The sequence below is a fragment of the Staurois parvus genome, unplaced genomic scaffold (assembly GCF_062004578.1).
Source record: "Staurois parvus isolate SC_StPar_1 unplaced genomic scaffold, SC_StPar_1.0 ptg000454l, whole genome shotgun sequence".
Lineage (NCBI taxonomy): Eukaryota > Metazoa > Chordata > Amphibia > Anura > Ranidae > Staurois > Staurois parvus.
This window is the reverse complement of record NW_028318250.1, coordinates 8,730,167-8,750,833: the sequence shown is the minus strand read 5'-3', so window position 1 is coordinate 8,750,833 and position 20,667 is coordinate 8,730,167. Positions and strand designations below refer to the sequence as shown.

Sequence of the window (20,667 nt, the reverse complement as noted above, 5' to 3'; positions counted from 1 at the left end):
ACACAGTTAGTTAATTCTTTATCTGATACCCCCAAAGGACCACCTCTTCATAACTTCCTAGCTTAATAAAAGACAGCCTTTCCTCAAAAGTGTTTGATAACCTAGCCTGCGACTGGCGACTAGGGAGGGAGTCCTGTGCTTACATGAGGATGGGCCAGGAGAGGAAAAATACGGTAAGTATCTGATAACATAATTCCGTTTTCCTTGCCCATCTTACACTACCACACAATGGGATATAACATAGCAGAATAAATGGGTGGGAGAGAACACATGAAAAGAGACACTGACAATCAAAGAAAAGCTGATAAAGACAAAAGAATTTCTCTCTCTTTTCCCAAACTTTGCAGAACTTGCTGACCACATGTTTAGCTTTTAAGATCAAATGAAAGCCGCACAAAAACTTCAGCTAGTGGTCTTACATATATTTTTCACCAAAATTTTGGCATACCTGCCCCAAATGCTGCCACCTCTCTGGTTCAATGAGCTTACACCCGTTCCAGAGCAGAAAGGCCTACTTCTTGCATGCCAATCTAATCACCCTGGTATTCTAATAGAATATGACTCTGGAGGACCTGATGGCAAAATGAAAAGATCCACTTTACTTATGTCTTTTAACTTTTGCAAGTACACTGCTAAACTTGACCAGGTGTAAGAAACTGAAGTCTTCCTGCTGTGTACTCAGTAACTGCTGTGCGAAAACTGCTTCGGTGATGGACGTAGTTTCACCATTTGTGGTAAAGACACAAAATGGTCCTTTGCAGGAAAGTGCTGCAATCTACAACACCCTTCTTCCTGAAGTAGTTGCTGTCAGAAGAACTAGTTTTACCAAGACTTTTCCCCTTTTCATGTGCTTAACTGCGTCTTCCAGAGTTTTACTATTATAGTGAAGGTTATAAAGGCTTGAGTGGAAGCTCCATCTGCCCTCCAGTGGCACAACCACAAAGCTCTTATGGGTGTGACTGAATGCACCAGCACTTGTACTAGGTTTATTGTAGCCTCTGCCGAAAGTCAGCTGCCAGGTTAAATTCCTCCAGAATTCTGCCTAATCTTGCAGGTTACATTCTTGAATTTAAAACCATTTTTAATATCTTTAGGCATCAACGTTAACGCTGTTGTTGGTCGACAGGCGAAACCTGCAACTGTATAAATTCTCTACAAGTCTGAGGGCCAGTTCTGCATCCCAGATGTGTTTCTGCATCTATGTATTTGATGAGTTCTGGTGTATCTTTGATGCATTTTGCCATGTTCCAGATGTGTTCCATACAGAAAAAATGTAACATGTTCTACTTTTGTTGACTGCACTAGAATACTCTGCACTGGTGTGAACAGGTGCCACTGGAATCCATGTTAAACACTGTTCATGCCTTTTTGACGTAGAATAAAAATGTACTAAACTGCATCTGGTGGGAACCAACTGTAAGTCCACTTTTTGATCCATAGGATCCATAGGATCCCTAAAGGCAACTGAGTTATTAAAGGCAAAGGCACTTGACATGGCAAACGCTGGTGGGTTGCATGCACCTCTAGAAGTGTATTGCATAAAAATGCATCAGCCACATTCAACCGAAAAGCTTACAGAACCTTTACCGTAAATTGTTCTTTAATTCAGGCCTCTCCCATTCTACATCAATGAGCTCTTTAGGGTCTGTCATTATCGGAACAGAGGGTCCTTCCTTCTTTCCTCCTTTGGCCCCCAATACTAAATGAGATTAAAAACCAAAAGTATACACACCCGACCTTTCTTCATCCACCCTTTGACTTTTACGCTCACTTTGTCTTGCCTTTGACTTGAATATTTGCAGCACAATTTCTGTAATAGCCTCCTAAATATAGGCTTTGAATTTTGTGCATGCGCATCCTTGTCAATTATCACTCCTCTGAGGCAATCTGTGCATTTTAATTTTCCTGCCACTGCGGACTGCATGAAGGCCCAACATGTACTCGAGGCATTTCATTTTGTGCTGATATAAATGCATGTGAGCCATTGCCACATGAGCTGCTTGGGGAGCATGAAAGCTGCCCTGTACTGGAAACTGAGGAATGCAGATTGTCCAAATCAGAAGATGACTGATGGCGGATCTTGTGCTTTCTGGAATGATTGTGTTTAGGGCTTATAAATAATGCAAATATAAATAATGCAAAATACCATAATTTGTGGCCCTTAAGCTTTCCTTTAAAAACTTGACCCAAGTTGCCCTGTTCTACTTCTTCCTAGTCTTCTGTGCCAATGACAGTTGTGGCAAGCTCATATCTATGCAAAAAATATGGAAATAAGCATATGAATCTCTCACCAAACACAGGTATACTGTGTCTTTAAGACCCCCCTGTTCTCCACTTATTTCAGAAGGAGCAGCAGATGAGCCCAAGCAGCCCTTCCAGAGGCAGACGGGACAGAATCTAAGAGGAAACCAGTCAGATCTCCAGGAGCACAGCACAGCAGGGGGGCAACAGTACAATGTCTTTACCTAACAAGAGAAATCTGGCAGGACTGCAGAGAGATTGAGAGTAGTCAGTTCCTCCGCTAGCTTAAGACTGTTATACTGCTGCTCGGTGACTGAAGGTGACTATTCCACACCGCTCCATCTCCCTGCCTCCTGTGACATCATCCAAGTCCATTCTCAGACTGAAAATAAAGCCAGGAGAACGGCACGAAATTCTGACTATACAAGACAGGAAAAACCCAAAGGAGAGGTAAATGGTGATATTACAGAGCTACTAATACCACATCTGTAGTTGCAGTAATTTTCCCCAGAGCTTAGTGAATGCACTGAAGTTCTTTTGATTTCCATCATCCAATCATGTGCAAGCAAAAAACGCTGTTTTTTCCTCACACCTGATTGGGTATTCTTTACAAAGTGAAGCTTCACCATATTCACCAAGCTCTGGGGAAAATTAGTGCAACTGCATTTGCAAAGTGCACAGTCTATATGTCTTTAACCTCCCTGGCAGTATTCCCGAGTGTAGCTTGGGGTTAACTTTCAGTACCAAAAGTGGTAACCCCGAGCTACACTCAGGATTACCCTGCAGTGTTGCTCAGGCATTCCCTCCAACACTTACCTTGTCCTGCGCTCCCGTGATGTCCCCCCTGCAGTGTCCCCGGCCATCTCCTCCGGCCGATGCCGGCATCCGTCTTCCGGGTTCCGTTCCCCGGAAGGACGTACGGGGGATGGAACCGGTGGGAAATTCAAAAATTTTAGAAGTGACATTCACTCAATACACTAAAATCACATAGTATAACATTACTGTATCAAACCATTTCACATACATTTTGTCCCGAGTGCTTTGTCCTGTGCCCTGTCTGCATTTTTACTGTTCTTTCTGCCTGGAAACTGAGAAATGTCCATGGCGTCCGAAAAGCGTCCCTTTAGGTCAAAAGCAGTTTTAGACCAGTTAGAGAGCAGCGATAGTAAATAAGAACCACTTACAGAATTGAGTGATAATGATTCGTGAGGAAATTCGTCATCAGACACTGAAAACGATTCTGCGACTTTGCTCAGTGATGTGGGAACTTGGCGCTCTATTTCAAATTTCAGTGTTTTTTGGTTGGTTACATTATTGAATTAAATTTATTATTATTATATTATTATTTTTTATGATTATTTATTATATTATAATTTATGATTTTGTGTTTTAAATTTTATCATACCCGGGATGTTTACTAGACTCTTGTTCGTACAGATTTTAGTCAGATATTCCTAAGAATTACAGGCCTACAGTAAAAAAACAGCATATTTCCATGCAAAAAAAGTATCGCTTTGAGCACAAAAATATTGACATAATCAGACAACTAGGGAGGTTAATAAATCAACCCCATAGTGAGTTTTTTCTTGCCGGTCTGGTCCCAATAGGAGACTTATTCTTACAGCAGCTTACTGGCACTCATCTAGTACATGGGCAGATTACTGAATGGATACTTGTGTCTTGTATACTAATGCAGATCAAGTTTCTGTGCATATATGTACCTTTGGCTCCCTTGGTGTCTTCTTACTTCCCTTTGTGGGGTACTAATCAAGGTGTTTCTTACTCCTGATCTTTCTATGGACTGATCCCACCCACTGATACAGGCTAAACTTCTCTTGAGGAAGCTACTATGCGAAATGCGTAAAGATGTGATCTCGCCCTTTCACTGCATAATTATTGAATATTATGTAATGTGAACATTCAGGTTTAGAGTTGTACAGTTCATGGTGTTAATCTTCCTAGTAGTAATCCTGAGAGTGGCTGGGGGTTAATTTACAGTACCAAAAGCGGTAACCCAGTGCCACACTCGGGATTACACTGCAGTGCTTGTCCTGCGATCCCTTGATCCTTACATTGTCCTGCAATCCCGTGATGTTCTCCCGCTGTGTCCTCCAGCCGATGCTGGCTTCCGGGTTCCGTTCCCTGCGAGCGTCGGGACGCAGGAGGGCGGAACCGGTGGGAGATTCAAAAAAGTAAAAATATGACCTACACACAATACATTGTAATCTGTTAGTATTACATTACTGTATCAAACCATTTCACCTCAGTTTTGTCCCTAGTGCTTTGTCCTGTGCCCTGTCTGCACTTTTACCGTTCTTTCTGCATGGAAACTTGAGAACATCCATGGCATCCAAAAAGCATCCCTTTAGGTCAAAAGTGGTTTTAGATCAGCTAGAAAACAGCGATAGCAAATTGTAATCACTTGCAGAATTGAGCGATAATGATTCGTGGGGAAATTTGTCATCAGACACTGAAAACGATTCTGCGACTGAGCTCAGTGATGTGCGAACTTGGCGCTCTATTTAACCACTTCCCGACCAGCCGTTGCGTATAAACGGCCGGACGGTGGCAGTGCAGAGTCGGGTGGCCGTTTACAAACGGCCTCCCCGCACACTGCTTGTGCGCACTCCCTCGGAGCACGCAGCACCGCGATCCGGTGCCCGCTGTGTCCTCCGGACAAAGTGAAACACCGATCGTCGGACGGGACCTCTGTACGAGGTCCCGATCATGTGATCACTGATTGGCCAATCAGTGATCACATGCAAAGTAGTAAGCAAGATGTCACTCGTGACATCATTGCTTACTATGTGTGAAATCTGTGAATGATCACAGAGGTCACATGGTACAAGACTATTCACAACAGCCTTGTACCATGTGACAAGCTGTGACCAATTACAGCTCACTCAGTACTTCTCAGTGAGTGCAAGAATGCACACAGAGAGAAAGAGAAATGATTGCTTTTACATCCTATATGGGTGTAAAAGCAATCAGTGTAAAAAAAAAAAAAATCTTCATCACCCCCACAAGTAGTACAGTGTCACCATGGTGACACTGTACTGCTAGGGTGACAGTATGTAAAAAAAATAAAAAAATAAAAATGTAAAAAAAAATGTTTAAAAATTATAATTTTTGGTTATAAACTAATTTGGATTTTTTTTTTTTACTAAAAAGATAACGGAATAAATTTTGGCAAAGATTTATGATGAAATATTATTTATTTGCAAAATTTTATAAAAAAAAACACTTTTTTAAAAAATGTTTGGACTTTTTCATTTACATAGCAAAAAAAAATAAAAATCCCAGCGGTGAATAAATACCACCAAAATAAAGCTTTATCTGTCTCAAAAAAATGGTAAAAAATTCATTTGGGCACAGTGTTGCATGACCGTGCAATTGTCATTCAAAATGTGATAGCTCTGAAAGCTGAAAATTGCCTGGTCAGGAAGGGGGTAAAAGTGTCCGGTCTGGAAGTGGTTAAAATTTCAGTGTTTTTGATTTGATTGCATTATTGAATTAAATTTATTATTATTATTTTTTTTTTATAATTATTTATTATATTATAATTTATGATTTCATGTTTCAAACTTTATCAACCTGGGATGTTACTAGACTCTTGTTTGGACAGATTTAAGTGAGTTATTCCTAAGAATTACAGGCCTACAATAAAAAACAACAAATTTCCATGCAAAATAATGTACCTTTTTGACATTCAAAAATATTGATTAGTTAGACCGCCAGGGAGGTTAATATAATTGGGTGAGATATGACATGTTATAACAATACTTTGCTTTAACCATATGTGGGAAACTATCTCTGAATTGTTATCTATTTTTAATCATTGGTCATGTGCAACATTACATGTACAGAAACTTCTGGATTTAAAACATTATGAGGTTGACTTACTAAAACTGGAAAGTGCAAAACTCTGTACAGCTGTACATGGTAGCCAGTCAGCTTCTAACTTCAGGTTGTTCAATTAAGCTTTGACAAAAAAAAACCTGGAAGCTGATTGGTTACTATGCCGAGCTTCACCAGATTTTACACTCTCCAGTTTTAGTAAATTAAGCCCTGTGTGATATTGTTCCCTGAGAGCGAGTATCAGATAAAGTCCCATATTTATCTACTTCTTGGTATGTCAGGCAGGCATTGGGTTGTGGTGCAGGCATTATCCATTACCATACTCATTTCAAATGAATTAATTATTAGTGATTTAAAATCCAGTATATGACATCACAGGAACTAAGCTAGCATATTGCCGGGGGCTGCACTTTCCACATCACTTTTTTTGCCATCAGTAACTACCGGTAAATGTGTAATTTATCAGTCTGATAATTTTGTAAATTCCTCAGATTTAAGCACACCCCCACAAATTATTTGACAGTGCAAACTCTTTACATAGAAACAGATTGCAAAATATTTCATTGTAATAGGAAAGAGAAGCTGAAGCCACTTGTTTCAAAATCCTACTTTTTTTTGCACATATAGTTTTTGTGTTGATTAATAATAATTTTGCAATAGCTCATCTTTTTTTTTTTTGTGGTTGAAGCATTTACATTTCCTGTGCAATATTCCTTCAAAATGTGTTTGTCACATTAATCAGTGAACCAGACTATGAAGTTTCATAGACATTTATGAGTCTCTAAGCTAGGCTTAGAGTGTTAAAAAATGATGGCAAACAATGAATTAATTATAGATATAAAACAAGGTGTTACCAGAATACAACTTGCAAAAAAAGATACATTACCACTTTGTATTTATTGAGGGCCAACCCCTCCCATCCCAATACATGAAGGAAGTGTGTTTTCTCCATCCCAATTCACACTTCCTGGATTTATACAGAATTGCAGTGGGTCTTGTGCACATAATGTGGTGTGGATATATTTTTATTATTTTTATTATTCAGGATTTATATAGCGCCAACAGTTTGCTCAGTACTTTACAACATAAAGAGAGACAATACATTACAATACAAGAAAGTCAGGAGGGCCCTACTCCTGGGAGCTTACAATCTAATAAGTGATGATAGTTTTCTGTCAAAAGCCTTGTCTGCCACTTACTGAAGTTGCTGACATACAGTGTGCTCCATTCACAAATGCAGATCACATGCAGCAATTAGGTGTTTTCCCAAATATTGCATGTGATCCTGAAAATGTCAGTTTACTATTGCTTTATGAGGTATTTACTGCATAAAACAAAAATGCTTGGTAAATACAGCATAAAACAGGAGTTTTCGTCAATTCACAAAAGAAAATAAATTAATATGGTAAATAAGTAGTGGCCCAGGCATGTGATAGTAAGGAGTCGGTTGTTAGTGAACATCATGGTTGTTAAGGAGTGGGAGGCCGCTGCGTCCTTAACAACTGATGAGTCATCAGCTGTCAGCGAGGAATCTAAGGGTTTGGTGTGGATTTGGGGGGCCCCACACAGTTTTTTTTTCAGTAATTTTTAAGTGACGATGATTGTTTTGTTTACATTCAGCTGTCAGCAGGGAACAACTCTGGCAGCTGAAGACTCAGTTGTTAAAGAAGTGGAGGCCGCCCGCTCCTTAACAACCATGACAGATACTGGTTATTAAGGCCGCCGACAGCCGCCCGCTCCTTAACATTGCGGTATTTACTACTGTGAACCTGTGAACAGCTACTGTATCAATTAGCTGTGAAACCTGAGGTTCAATCCACACCACATCAGCTTTCTAGGTGTCAGAATATATTAGGATTCTTACCTATATTACCCAAATAGGTACTAACTCCACACAACTTTGGGGAACCCTGTACCTGTGGGGTGGGAATGTCAAATGTTCTCCTCTGATGAGATGTCGACATACCTGTTCCACATATTGCTGTGGCGCTGGTATATCGACGATATCATAATTTTTTGGACAGCATCGAGCGACTTCTTGGAATAATTTGCAGACAATCTAAATAGGAACAGTTTCAATCTATCCTTTGCATTGAGCTGGGACCATGAATGTCTTCCATTTTTGGATCTCTACATCTGAAAAAAAAAACGGATGGTTTGATAACAACCAACTTATATCGGAAAAGCATGGCAGGAAATTCACTTCTGCATTTTAACCTCCCTGGCGGTATTCCCGAGTGTAGCTCAGGATAAAGTTTCAGTACCACAAGCGGTAACCCCAAGCTACACTCGGGCTTACCATGCGGCGTTGCTCCGGGATCTGTTCTTCTCTTACCTTGTCCTGCGCTCTCGCGATGTCCTGCAGTGTCCCCTGTAATGTCCTCCAGCGGATGCCGGCATCTGTCTTCTGGGTTCCGTCCCCTGCGATGTCGGGACGTACGGAGACTGAGCGGCGGGAAATTTGAAAATGACAAAAAGTGACATTCACTAAATTCACTAAAATAACATAGTAAAACATTACTGTATCAAACCATTTCACATACATTTTGTCCCTAGTGCTTTGTCCTGTGCCCTGCCTGCATTTTTAATGTTCTTTCTGCCTGGAAACTGAGAAACGTCCATGGCGTCCAAAAAACGTCCCTTTTAGGTCAAAATCGGTTTTAGACCAGCTAGAGAACAGCAAGAGTAAATTAGAACTACTTGCAGAATTGAGTGATAATGATTCGTGGGGAAATTCGTCATCAGACACTGAAAACGATTTTGCGACTTTGCTCAGTGATGTGCGAACTTAGCGCTATATTTCAAAATTCAGTGTTTTTGGTTTGATTATATTATTGAATTAAATGTATTATTATTATATTATTATTTTTTATGAAGATTTATTAAATTATAATTTATGATTTCGTGTTTCAAATTTTAACATACCCGGGATGTTTACTAGACTCTTGTTCGGACAGATTTCAGTGAGTTACTCCTAAAAATTACAGGCCTACAATAAAAAAAATACATATTTCCATGCAAAAAAATTTACCACTTTAAGCACAGAAATATGGACATAATCAGACCGCTAGGGAGGTTAAAAGTGCCCATCCTGTTCATTTAAAAAATTCAATACCGTAAGGACAATATTTTAGAGTCAAACGTAATTGTAGCGATGAATCAGATTATAAGAAAGAAGCGGACAATCTATGAAAACAGTTTGAAGATCTGGGTTATAGCAATAGGTCTCTGAAAGAAGCCTATATAGAAGCAAATAACAATCCACAAGATTTATTCTTATTACGCCCCCCAACAAATGGACCGAGATTGAAACCTTACAACTAACTCCGACTCATCTATGCTCTCTTCTCTGGGCTACGTCAGTGGTGGATACCGCTTCTTACCGACACCTCTTGCTTGGACCCATGCAATTCTCCCTGTCTATCTGGAGGAGATGTAAGGTTAAATTTGCATTGGCCTCTGATTGCTCCCCTCTGACCAATGTTCTCTTTAATCCCACCCTTCCGGATAGTTTGCCCTTGTACCGGATGCTCCCATGGGCCTCAGCCGATCTCTTCCAACTACACCATCTGGTCCATCCCGTGACTCGGAAATTTTAATCTTTCTCCGATATCCAGAAAAATACCCACCTACCTCCCCAACACTTCTATGTCTATTTTCAGATACGCCATTTCTTTTCTACCTTACCACCCTCATTGACTTTGGAAAAGCCTACCCCCTTTGAGCGCTTGTGTATTCTAGGCCCACATCAAAGGGGCATAATCTCCAATACATATAAGCTTCTTATGGACCTTTCTCCCTTATCTAATGACACCCATCACTATATGCGTAAGTGGTCCCAGTTTCTCTGCTGTGACATTGATCTGTTGCAGTGGAGGAAAATATGGGAAAACGCATCCAGATCTTCTATGTGCGTAGTCTATAAAGAAAATGCTTACAAAATCATAATGTTTTGGTATAGAACCCCTGATGTGCTCCATGCCCGTAATCCGAGTGCTTCTCCTGTCTGCTGGCGCTGCGGGAGGGAATCCGGCTCCCTTTATCATATTTTTTGGGAATGTAGGTTTATCACTCCCTTCTGGGAAGAGGTTCTGTCCTTGCTACGATTGGTACTGCATACCTCCCTCCCTTTTGAGCCCCTTTATTTTCTATTGGGTCTGCCCTTCCCGGGTCTTTCTAAACTGTTAAAGAAACTCTCCGTTCATATTTTGACAGGGGCCAGGAGAAGCATTCCAATGAGCTAGCTCTCCCCTACACCCCCTTCAGTGCTGACATTATTTAAGATTATTGCAGACATCAGAAAAATGGAATATCTACCCGCTTTACGTGCCAACTCTATAATCTCATTTGAAGCAGTATGGAACCCATGGGACGTTTTATATCTCTGTTCAACCTGCTTGAAATGTATGGGCTTGATTATACTTCCACTGTTGCTTTATTGACATTGTATGTTTTTTTTTATTCTCATGTTATTATCATTGATGAGCCTTTTCTTTATCTTCTTTTCCTTAAATTTCATGTATCTACAGGTAAAACTCGTAAAATTAGAATATTGTGCAAAAGTTCATTAGTTATTTTAGTAATGCAACTTAAAAGGTGAAACTAATATATGAGATAGATTCCTTACATGCAAAGCAAGATAGTACAAGCCGCGATTTTTCATAATTGTGATGATTATGGCTTACAGCCAGAGGGCCCGGGGTCAGTAGGGGGCCCCATGAGATGCCCCTGGTACCTTTTGCATAGGCTTTTTTGAGTTTGGGCAAGGACACAGGGGCCCCATCATCCCCTATTGCCCAGGGGCCCCATGAGTTGTCAGTCCGCCCCTGCTTACAGCTCATGAAAACCCCAAATCCACAATCTAAGAAAATTAGAATATTACATGCAATCAATAAAACAAGGATTGTACATAGAACAATATCGGACTTCTGAAAAATATAAGCATGCATATGTACTCAGTACTTGGTTTGGGCCCCTTTTGCAGCAATTACTGCCTCAATGCGGCGTGGCATGGAAGCTATCAGCCTGTGGCACTGCTGAGGTGTTATGGAAGACCAGGATGCTTCAATAGCGGCCTTCAGCTTTTCTGCATTGTTCAATCTCAAGTCTCTCATCTTTCTCTTGGCAATGCTCCATAGATTCTCTATGGGGTTCAGGTCAGGCGAGTTTGCTGGCCAATCAAGCACAGTAATCCCACGGTCATTGAACCAGGTTTTGGTGCTTTTGGCAGTGTGGGCAGGTGCCAAGTCCTGCTGGAAAATGAAGTCAACATCCCCATATAGCTCGTCTGTGGAAGGAAGGGAGTGCTCCAAAATCTCCTGGTAGATGGCTGCGTTGACACTGGACTTAATGAAGCACAGTGGACCAACACCAGCAGATGACATGGCTCCCCAAATCAACACAAACTGTGGAAACTTCACACTGGACTTCAAACATCTTGCAGTGTGTGCCTCTCCATTCTTCCTCCATACTCTGGGTCCTTGGTTTCCAAATGAGATGCAAAAGTTGCTCTCATCAGAAAAGAGGACTTTGGACCACTGAGCAACAAACCAGGTCTGTTTTTCTTTAGTCCAGGTAAGACGCTTCTGACGTTGTTTGTTGTTGAGGAGCGGCTTGACAAGAGGAATATGACATTTGAAGCCCATGTGCAGTATCCGTCTGTGTGTGGTGGCTCTTGATGCACTGACTCCAGCCTCAGTCCACTCCTTGTGAAAGTCCCCAACACTTTTGAATGGCCTTTTCCTGACAATGCTCTCCAGGCTACGGTCATCCCTGCTGCTTGTGCACCTTTTTCTTCCACACTTTTCCCTTCCACATAACTTTTTTTTTTGATTGAAAAGATACTTTTATTACAGAAGCATCAAAAACAACATGATACGTGTAATCGGGGTACATCTCACCCTGTACTGCGACGCAGCACACCACATAGCAATACAGTTCCAAGCATACAATAAATACATTCAGAAATAAATACATTCGCTCAGCGGTATGATGCCTGACGTGATGTGCAGAGGATGAATCCCCAGACCGCCACGTCATGCATGACGCCGCTTACCCCAAAAACCATAGCATCCTGATACACAGTACTAAGTCATGCAATAAACGAAAGCGAAAAAAACGAAAAACCGAAAGTCACAATTTACAATAGGCATCGGGTGTGTGGGGGGGGGAAGGGAAGAAAGGGGGAAACACAGGCCCGAAGCTTTATTGAAAAGACAAAGACACGCAAGGGGGAGTAGGGGGAAGGGGGAAATCTTCAGACGTCCTCTTCCTCCTTAAAGTCCATCAAGGAATAGTCTCTGAGCAGACTGAGGATCAGTCTGTGGCAGTCCTCAATGGACATCCTCTCCCGCTGGTGGATGAGGCGCTTTCTGGCGCACCATAAAGCATCCTTAAAGCAACACAGCACCCGCCAGGCGCCGTCAATGTCCTCCAGAGAAAAGGTTCCACAGGACAGTCCATTCAACACCCCAAAGTGAGTGATGGCTGTTTGTGGTACAAAGTCCTTGAATTCAGGTTCCAGGGCCCCCAACAGGGCCTGAGCAAATGAGCACTCCCAGAAAACGTGGTAAGACGTTTCCTCGTGGATGATGCAGAAGGGGCAGTGTCTGTATCTGCTCAGGTTCCTGGCATGCATAAATGTCCTGAGAGGCAACCCCCCTTGGATTGCCATCCATGCCAGGTCTTTGTGCCTGTTGGTAAGAATGTTGGAAGAAACATTCCTCCAGACCACCTTGCAGGTGTCTGAAGGCAGGCCTGGAACCGACTCCAAAATGTCGCTGGCTCGGATGAGCTTGTAGATAGTCTTTGGCTTCCACAAGTCCGGCTTGACTCCCTGCAGCCCTTGCTCCCTGATGAACTTGAAGGTATCCAAGTAGTACCAAGGAGTGTCCCAGTTGTAGGGGATGGAACTATCCCAAGTGTCCCACCCCAGGGACCTCCAGAGAGGCAACAGGAAGAAGCGAGACATTGCGTTCCCGCCAGAGTCCATAATCCGTCTGGGCAAAGTTCTGCGGATGCAGTTGCAAGCAAAGAACACCCTCAGCTGGGTGGCGATGTTGGGCACGCCCTTACCGCCCTTGAGGGGTTCCTTGAACATGACTGCCCGCTTCACTCTGTCCATCTTGGAGCCCCAGATGAAGTGAAACACCGCCCTGGTGATGGCCTTACAGGTGTTGACCCGAGGGGGCCAGGCCTGGGCGAGGTACTGCAACACAGGGAGAATCTCGCTGCGGAATACCAGTGTCTTCCCTTCGATGGAGAGGTCTCTGAGGCTCCAAAGTCCAAACTTTTGACGCATCTTGGCCAGTCTCTCCTCCCAAGACTTCAGGGCTGCGCCCTCGGCACCAAACCAAACTCCCAAAATTTTCATGAAGTCTGTCTTGATGCCAAAGGGCATGGATGCAGAAGAAGGCAGGAACCACTTTCCGAAGAGCATGACTTCCGACTTCCCGCAGTTGACCTTTGCCCCCGAAGCTTGGCCGAAGTCCTCGCAGGTCTGGACGAGCAGGTCGATGGAGCGCTGGTTGGCACAGAACACCGTCACGTCGTCCATGTAGAGCGAGCACTTCACTTCCCGTCTGTCTGGTCCCGGTGCGGTGATTCCCCCGATCTCTGGATTCCGTCTGATGCATTCGGCGAAGAGCTCTATACAGCAAACAAAAAGCAGAGGTGAGAGAGGACAGCCTTGTCTGACCCCGGAGAGGACCGGGAAGGGGTCAGTCTTCCAGCCGTTCACCTGCACGGAACTACAAATGCCGTTATACATCATATCCACAACCGAACAGAACATTTCCCCAAGACCAAACCTGTGCAGGGCTCTGCACATAAACCCATGGGAGACACGGTCAAAGGCCTTTTCCTGGTCAAGACTGACCAGGGCCGCGTGCACACGGCGGTCTTTGATGTACTGGACCGTGTCCCGGACAAGCACTAGGCTGTCCGCAATCCTGCGGCCAGGAATGCTACAAGTCTGATCCGGGTGGATTATCTGTCCGATGACAGCCTTCAACCTGTTCCCCATAACTTTGGCGAGGATCTTGTAGTCCACGTTCAAGAGAGAGATGGGACGCCAATTTTTCAAGTCACATCTCTCCCCCTTACGCTTGTACAGGATCGTGATCATCCCCTCCCTCAACGAAGGAGGCATCTTGCCCTCCACCACCATCTCCTCGTACAGCTCGAGCAGGTCCGGGCCCACGAGATCCCACAGCGCTACATAGAGCTCCGCTGGGAGACCGTCGCAGCCCGGGGTCCTGCCTCGCCTAAAGGATTTAGCGGCAGAGTGCAGTTCCTCCAACGTCAAGGGGGCGTTGGTGGCCGACAAACCTGCAGGATCAATAGCATTAGAGATACCTGACAAGAACCTGTCGGCCGCTGCCGTGTCTGTTGCTTTGGGGGAGTAGAGGTCGGAGTAGTAGTCGCTGACCACTTCCATCATGGCCTCCTTCCCCTTCTGGAGTGTTCCAGTCTTGTCGCGCAGCTCAGACAGGGGAGTGTGTCCTGAGTGGAGTTTCCTGAAAAAGAAAGAGTTACACTTCTCACCTTTCTCGAGATGCTCCACCTTGGCACGGAAGACAATGTGCCTGGATTCTTCCTCAAAGTGCTTTTTCAAGCTCTTCTTGGTGTCCTCCAGGTCTTGCCTCACGTCCCAGCCACAGAGATGAAGGTCCTGCAGGGACTGCAGCTGACGCTGCAGCCTCCTGAGTTCCCTCCTCCTGGCGCACACTTGCTGGCGTCCCCTGGCCTGAAAGAAGCTGCGCAGCTTGACTTTCACGAACTCCCACCAGTCGCTTACCTTGGGAAAGAAAGACTTCTCCCCTCGCCAGGCACCGTAGGTTTCCCTGAGCTCCTCTAGCAGTTCCTCATCGTCCAGCAGGGTGCAATTCAGCTTCCAGGAGCCTGGGCCCGGGGCAAAGCCCTCTCCCAGATCACCTTGAAAGTGAATGGCCCTGTGGTCAGAGAAAAAGCAGGGAACCATGGAGAACCCGCGGTGTCTGACTGCCCTGGAGGTGAGCACAAAGTCAATCCTGGAGCGCACAGATCCATCGGGGCGGCTCCATGAGTAGTTCACGGAACCGCGCCCCACGGATCCCACTGCGTCTCGCAGGGAAGCCTCCGCAATCATCTCCCGGAGCAGCTTCGAGGTGGCGTCGAGTTTTGCGTACATGCTGGAGCTGCGCCCATCCTCCTCTATCGGACAGTTAAAATCACCACCGATTACTACTGTTCTCGTTGTGGCGAGTTGCGTCCGCAGGGTTTGGAAAAGTTCCAGCCGCGCGTTCTTCTCCGGGGAGGCGTACACGTTGATGAGCCTAACGGGCTCCCCCGCCCACGAACCGTCTATGACCAGAAGGCGGCCACAGACAAGCTCATGGACGGAGTCAACAGTGAAACGTCCTCCCCTGATAAGAACTGCAACCCCTGCGGACTTGCAATCGCCACCCCCAGACCAGTAGGAGGGACCGTGGGTCCACTGGGAGGACAAATGAGTGTACCTCCTCAGAGGGGGAAGTGCGCACTCCTGAAGCATGTACACATCACTCTGCTGTGTGGAAAGAAAGGTCAGCACAGTCTGCCTCTTGGCTAAGATCAAGTGTAGTATCGACCTTGCCTTTAGGGGTGTCCCTGCTTCCAGCTAGGACGTTGAGAACCACTTGCATCTATCCCAGCCATTTGGTCTGTGTGGGGTACCCTCTTCTCGGCCTTGTAGGATCGTCGATTAAATTCGGCTTCACCTGCTTGCTGCTATTGGGTTTGAGGCTTAGCCCCCACACAGAACGAGTTTGTGATCTCCCCCCCCTTGTTCACTCTGCGTTACTACCTCCGGGCAGTAGACGCTCAATAGCCTTTTCAAAGGCTAAGCAAGCGAGAGTGAAGCCGCCGAGGAAGAAGAAGGAGAAGGAATCCGATCAAGATCTCTGGGAAGCCCTCCTGAGAACTCCTCTGCGACAAGATGGGGAAGAATAAGCAAACCGCGAAGAAGCCACAGAACGCCACCACCGCCAAGACCCCGGGAGAAGCCCCCTCCGCCTCCACCTCCACCTCAGATCGCTCCGGCCCTGCAGACGGTCTCCCTCCACTGGAGCCCTGGATGAAGCAGACAGTCGTGCTGCGGCCGAAAGAAGTGGACGGCAGAGTCCCGGACATGACCCCGGAAGTCTTCGGGAAGAAAATGATCCTTGAACAAGGATTTAGCAAGGCAGAGACCCTGTCGGTGCAATCCTTCATGAAAGGTATTTTCTTCGTAACTTTTGTTTCTCTACAGGTATGCAGAAGGTACTGGGAGGCAGTGAAGACCTCTGGACCCGACTCCCTCTTCCGAAAGTTCATCGCGAACTCTCCCATTCAAAGGGACGAAAGGCGGATCACGGTGTCCATGAGGAACCCTCATGTCCCTGGTAGAGACATCGCCACCTACCTCCAAAGGTTTTGCGTCGTGTTGAAGGACCCAGTCCGGATACTAGACGCCAACGGCTTCTGGACAGGTAAGTGGTCTGTGTTTTGCAGATTGCTGAGAGATCGTCCCGCTGGAGATCTCCAACACCTGCAACAGTGCTTTTCCCTGGGAGCGTCAGCAGGACTCCTACACTACCCGGATCAACCCCAGTCATGCCGCAGGTGCGGACAGCCGGGGCACGAGGGTAAGGATTGCCAAGTGCTTTCATGTAGGTTCTGTCGGTCTGCAGGTCACGAGACCAAGGATTGCCCGAGGTCCAAAACCTGCAACCTCTGTGGACGGTCAGAGCACGTCTACAGGGACTGCCCAGAGAGAAGCAGGACGTATGCTGGGGCCCTGAGCAAGGGCCCTGCCGCCAAACCAGCAACACAGAAACCCCCAAAGGACCCAGGTAAGAGGAACCCCCCTCCTCCCACCCCAGCCCCCCTGGACCCTGCCCCCCCCCGCCCCTGGCCCTCCTGCCCCTCCCGCCCTCAACGAGGTCCTCAACCAGATCGGACTGAGCCAGGACTCTGGCCAGGCCGCAGAGGTCGCCCCCCCTCCCCAGGGGAGGTAGGCACAGCCCCTGCCGACTAACCCCTTCATCTCTTTCCCATGATGGCTGAGATCTCTATCTTTTCCATTAATGTGAGGAGCATCAAGGATGTGTCTAGGAGGCAGACTGTGCTGACCTTTCCTTCCACATAACTTTCTATTAATGTGTTTTGATACAGCACTTTGGGAACATCCAACTTCTTTTGCAATTACCTTTTGAGGCTTTCCCTCCTTATGGAGGATGTCAGTTATGGTTTTCTGCACGACTGTCAGGTCAGCAGTCTTTCCCATGATTGTGATTCCTACTGAACCAGACTGAGAGACCATTTAAAGGCTCAGGAACCCTTTGCAGGTGTTATGGCTTAATTAGCTGATTAGAGTGGGACACTTTGAGCCTAGAATATTGCACCTTTTCACAATATTCTAATTTTCTGAGATTGTGGATTTGGGGTTTTCATGAGCTGTAAGCCATAATCATCACAATTATGACAAATCACGGCTTGAACTATCTTGCTTTGCATGTAATGGGTCTATCTCATATATTAGTTTCACCTTTTAAGTTGCATTACTGAAATAAATGAACTTTTGCACAATATTCTAATTTTTCGAGTTGCACCTGTATATACATGTGAAAACTTAATAAAAATGTTAATTATAAAAAAAAAAGATTTACTCTTATTTCAAGGAGAGGGGCCTGCAGATAAAAAATTAATAATTAGGCCCATTATGAAATACAATGATCAACATAAACAATTACTTACATATCTACATATTACATATATAGATACATTCTAAACAACCATTGGCACTTGTTACAGTATGACCCTATTCTTCTGTTATTTATAGATTCTGAACCACACATCACATGTAAAAGAAAGAAACCAAAATCCCTGTGGCTCCCTTCCAAAAGGCACTTTTAAGTGTGAGACTTGCGCATTTTGTCAGTTCATTAAACAAGGCAAATCCTTTACCCTACCAAATGGGGAAAACTTGAGGCAAAACATTTTGTAATTTGCAAGACAACTGGCATTGTATACTTACTCACATGTAGTTGTAATAGCTACTAGGTAGGTAAAACTAAACATAACTTTTGGAAGTGAATTAGAAATCAGATTGGATATACAATGTGATATTACAGAAAAATCAGTTGCTAATCATTTTGCTAGGTATCATGATTACCAAACAAATTTACTCCAATTTCAAGCTTTGGCAAGAGTTCACCCGTCCCCCAGAGGTGGTGACTTTGAGAAAAAGGTACAACAGATTGAGGCAAGGTGGATTAATAGATTACAAGCAATTAACCCCCCCCCCCCCCCCCCGCCCAGTTTGAATGATGCCATTAGCTTTGCCCCCTTTCTTTAAACATTGATATTGATCTAACATTATAATTCCATTGCAAATTTAACTTCTTACCCTTTTGTTAAGGGGCAACAGTAGTAGGAAAAAAAAGTTACATTGTGATATAATAGGGGAGGAACTTTTTAAGAATGTAATACCTTCATATCTGGCATATAGGAATGTTGATATTGTGGTGTTACCTTGATTGTAAACCCTCTTAATAGAATGGAAGATTGAGAAGGAAAAAATAGAATAGAATAGGGAATAATATTATAATGGTATTAATTAATTGTTTAATTGAATATTTTGTTATGGGGTTTTTTACAATTGTTATAGTTTTTTGAATATTTTTTATCTATCTTAATTTTTTATTTTTTATTTACATGTGGCTTTGTGGCTATGAGGCACCAACCTGCAATGTCGGGTCCTTGTCCCCCCCACTTGCAGCTTTCTGGTGGCGGTTAGTATTTGCCCCTTTGGCCAGTGGTACAGGGATATCTGGTCCAGGTGGCACTACATTCGGCCTGTTGATGATGGGCATATGTATTGTGCTTTTACCATCTTCCTGCTCCATCTTCCCTGTAGATGCACTCCACCATGGAACGCAATCGCCGCCAACTCCGAAGTGATGTCATGACACATGTGCGTCACTTTCGGTGATCAGGAGTAGGTCCCTCCTCATTTCTGGTTGCGGTCTCTGCATGCTGAACTATCTAGTATGGTCAGTGTGCCATTACAGGATATAGCAGTAGTGGGGACCGCCCCAAAGTTGGTGGCTGACACAGGTAATTGGTGAGGGCATCATCTAGAACCTATAAGTGGGGGGAGGAGTCTGCCTTGATTCCTCAGGCATGATAGGCCTTTAACAACCTGACCCCGCTAATGAAGGCAACCTCAGGGAGGATCTTCTCAGGTACCTACACTATATATAGTTGGCTAATGATGAGAGTCTTTCTCTCTGCCACCATTTTGACCATGTGCTTTTTGAGGGTTGGTGTTACAGCAGCTTGATCTAGGTGAGTCTTGTTTGTGATATCTGAATGCTTTTTTGGGGGGGTTCCTATATAGGATGATTATTTTTGAACTCATTGTGGGGCTCTTTTTAATTTATAGACTCATCTGTGGAGATAGTTTATGGCCTATACAGGCAACAGATGGCTGATCTCTATTTTTGACAATTGATTTCATACATGGGGCTAACACCCCAAGTTATCTACCCAGAGTTCCTCAAAGTTGTGTGGAGCTAGTATCTATTTGGGTATTATAGGTAAGAGTCCTAATATATTCTGACACCTTTAGGTCACTCTTTAGGTTATTTAGATATATATCTTATAGGATACATAAGTATTTAATTCTGTATGGGGTTTTTCAGAGACTGCTATAAGTTGTGTTGTGTCTACAGATTAGACCTGTCCCCATGGGCCCAGCAGGCGTGATAGCCGCGCACACATTGCAATATATGTGAATATAAGGTGCTAAATATAATTACTATCTTGAATAATTCATCAGTTTTTTCCTCTCTTTTTCTTTTTCTTTTACTCTTTCTCATGATCCAGAGTGGGTATTTTTCAACTAGAGATTGGTATTGCCATAACAATAATAATTTCTATCATGTAAAATTTAGGAGAGATTTCTTACAAAATATGAAACTGTTATATGTTTTCTGATTATAATTTATGCATGTATCTTGTTTCAGCAACTGATACAAGGTCCTGATGAAGTGAGTTTCCTGCGAAATGCGTGGACCACCTATGAATATGATCTCATGAATATACAGTATGTATGGCTATACTGGCTGGCTAAGATGGTCACATATTTTCAAACTTTTTATGGATTTTTGTGATGTATGGAAAATAAAACAACAGTTTTATACTGATATATCTTGTCCATGTCATACCTTTGAAATCCCAATTTTACACTTTTTCTAATTTGCGTATATTTAAGAGGGGATAGTACCTCCTAAGGTGTACTAGTACCTCCTAAGGTGTACTAATATTGCAGATTATCAGTCATTAGATGTGGTGGCTGCATTAGTTTTCTTTTTGTTAGGATTTTTTCCCTCTGTTTTCCCCTGGTGATCTGGCTAGTAACACACCTCCTGTATTAGAGTGCACCCACTCTAGATGAAAGAGCAAAGGGGGCACCATTGGACAGCAACATTGTCATTCTGGATGGAGGGCAGTGTTAGATGTACTAGCAGATTTAAATGCACTACTAAATTGAAGCCAAACTCCAGC

General features: G+C 44.1%; 1 long non-coding RNA gene across 1 annotated transcript in view; it reads left to right on the top strand.

Moving 5' to 3' along the window:
• Nucleotides 1-20,306, top strand: part of LOC149453037 (uncharacterized) — a 55,812-nt gene extending 35,506 nt beyond the window's left edge. Inside the window, exon 2 of the long non-coding RNA XR_016314745.1 lies at nucleotides 20,127-20,306. This is a non-coding gene — a long non-coding RNA (uncharacterized LOC149453037). The remainder of the gene's footprint in view (nucleotides 1-20,126) is intronic.
• Nucleotides 20,307-20,667: the final 361 nt, after the last annotated feature.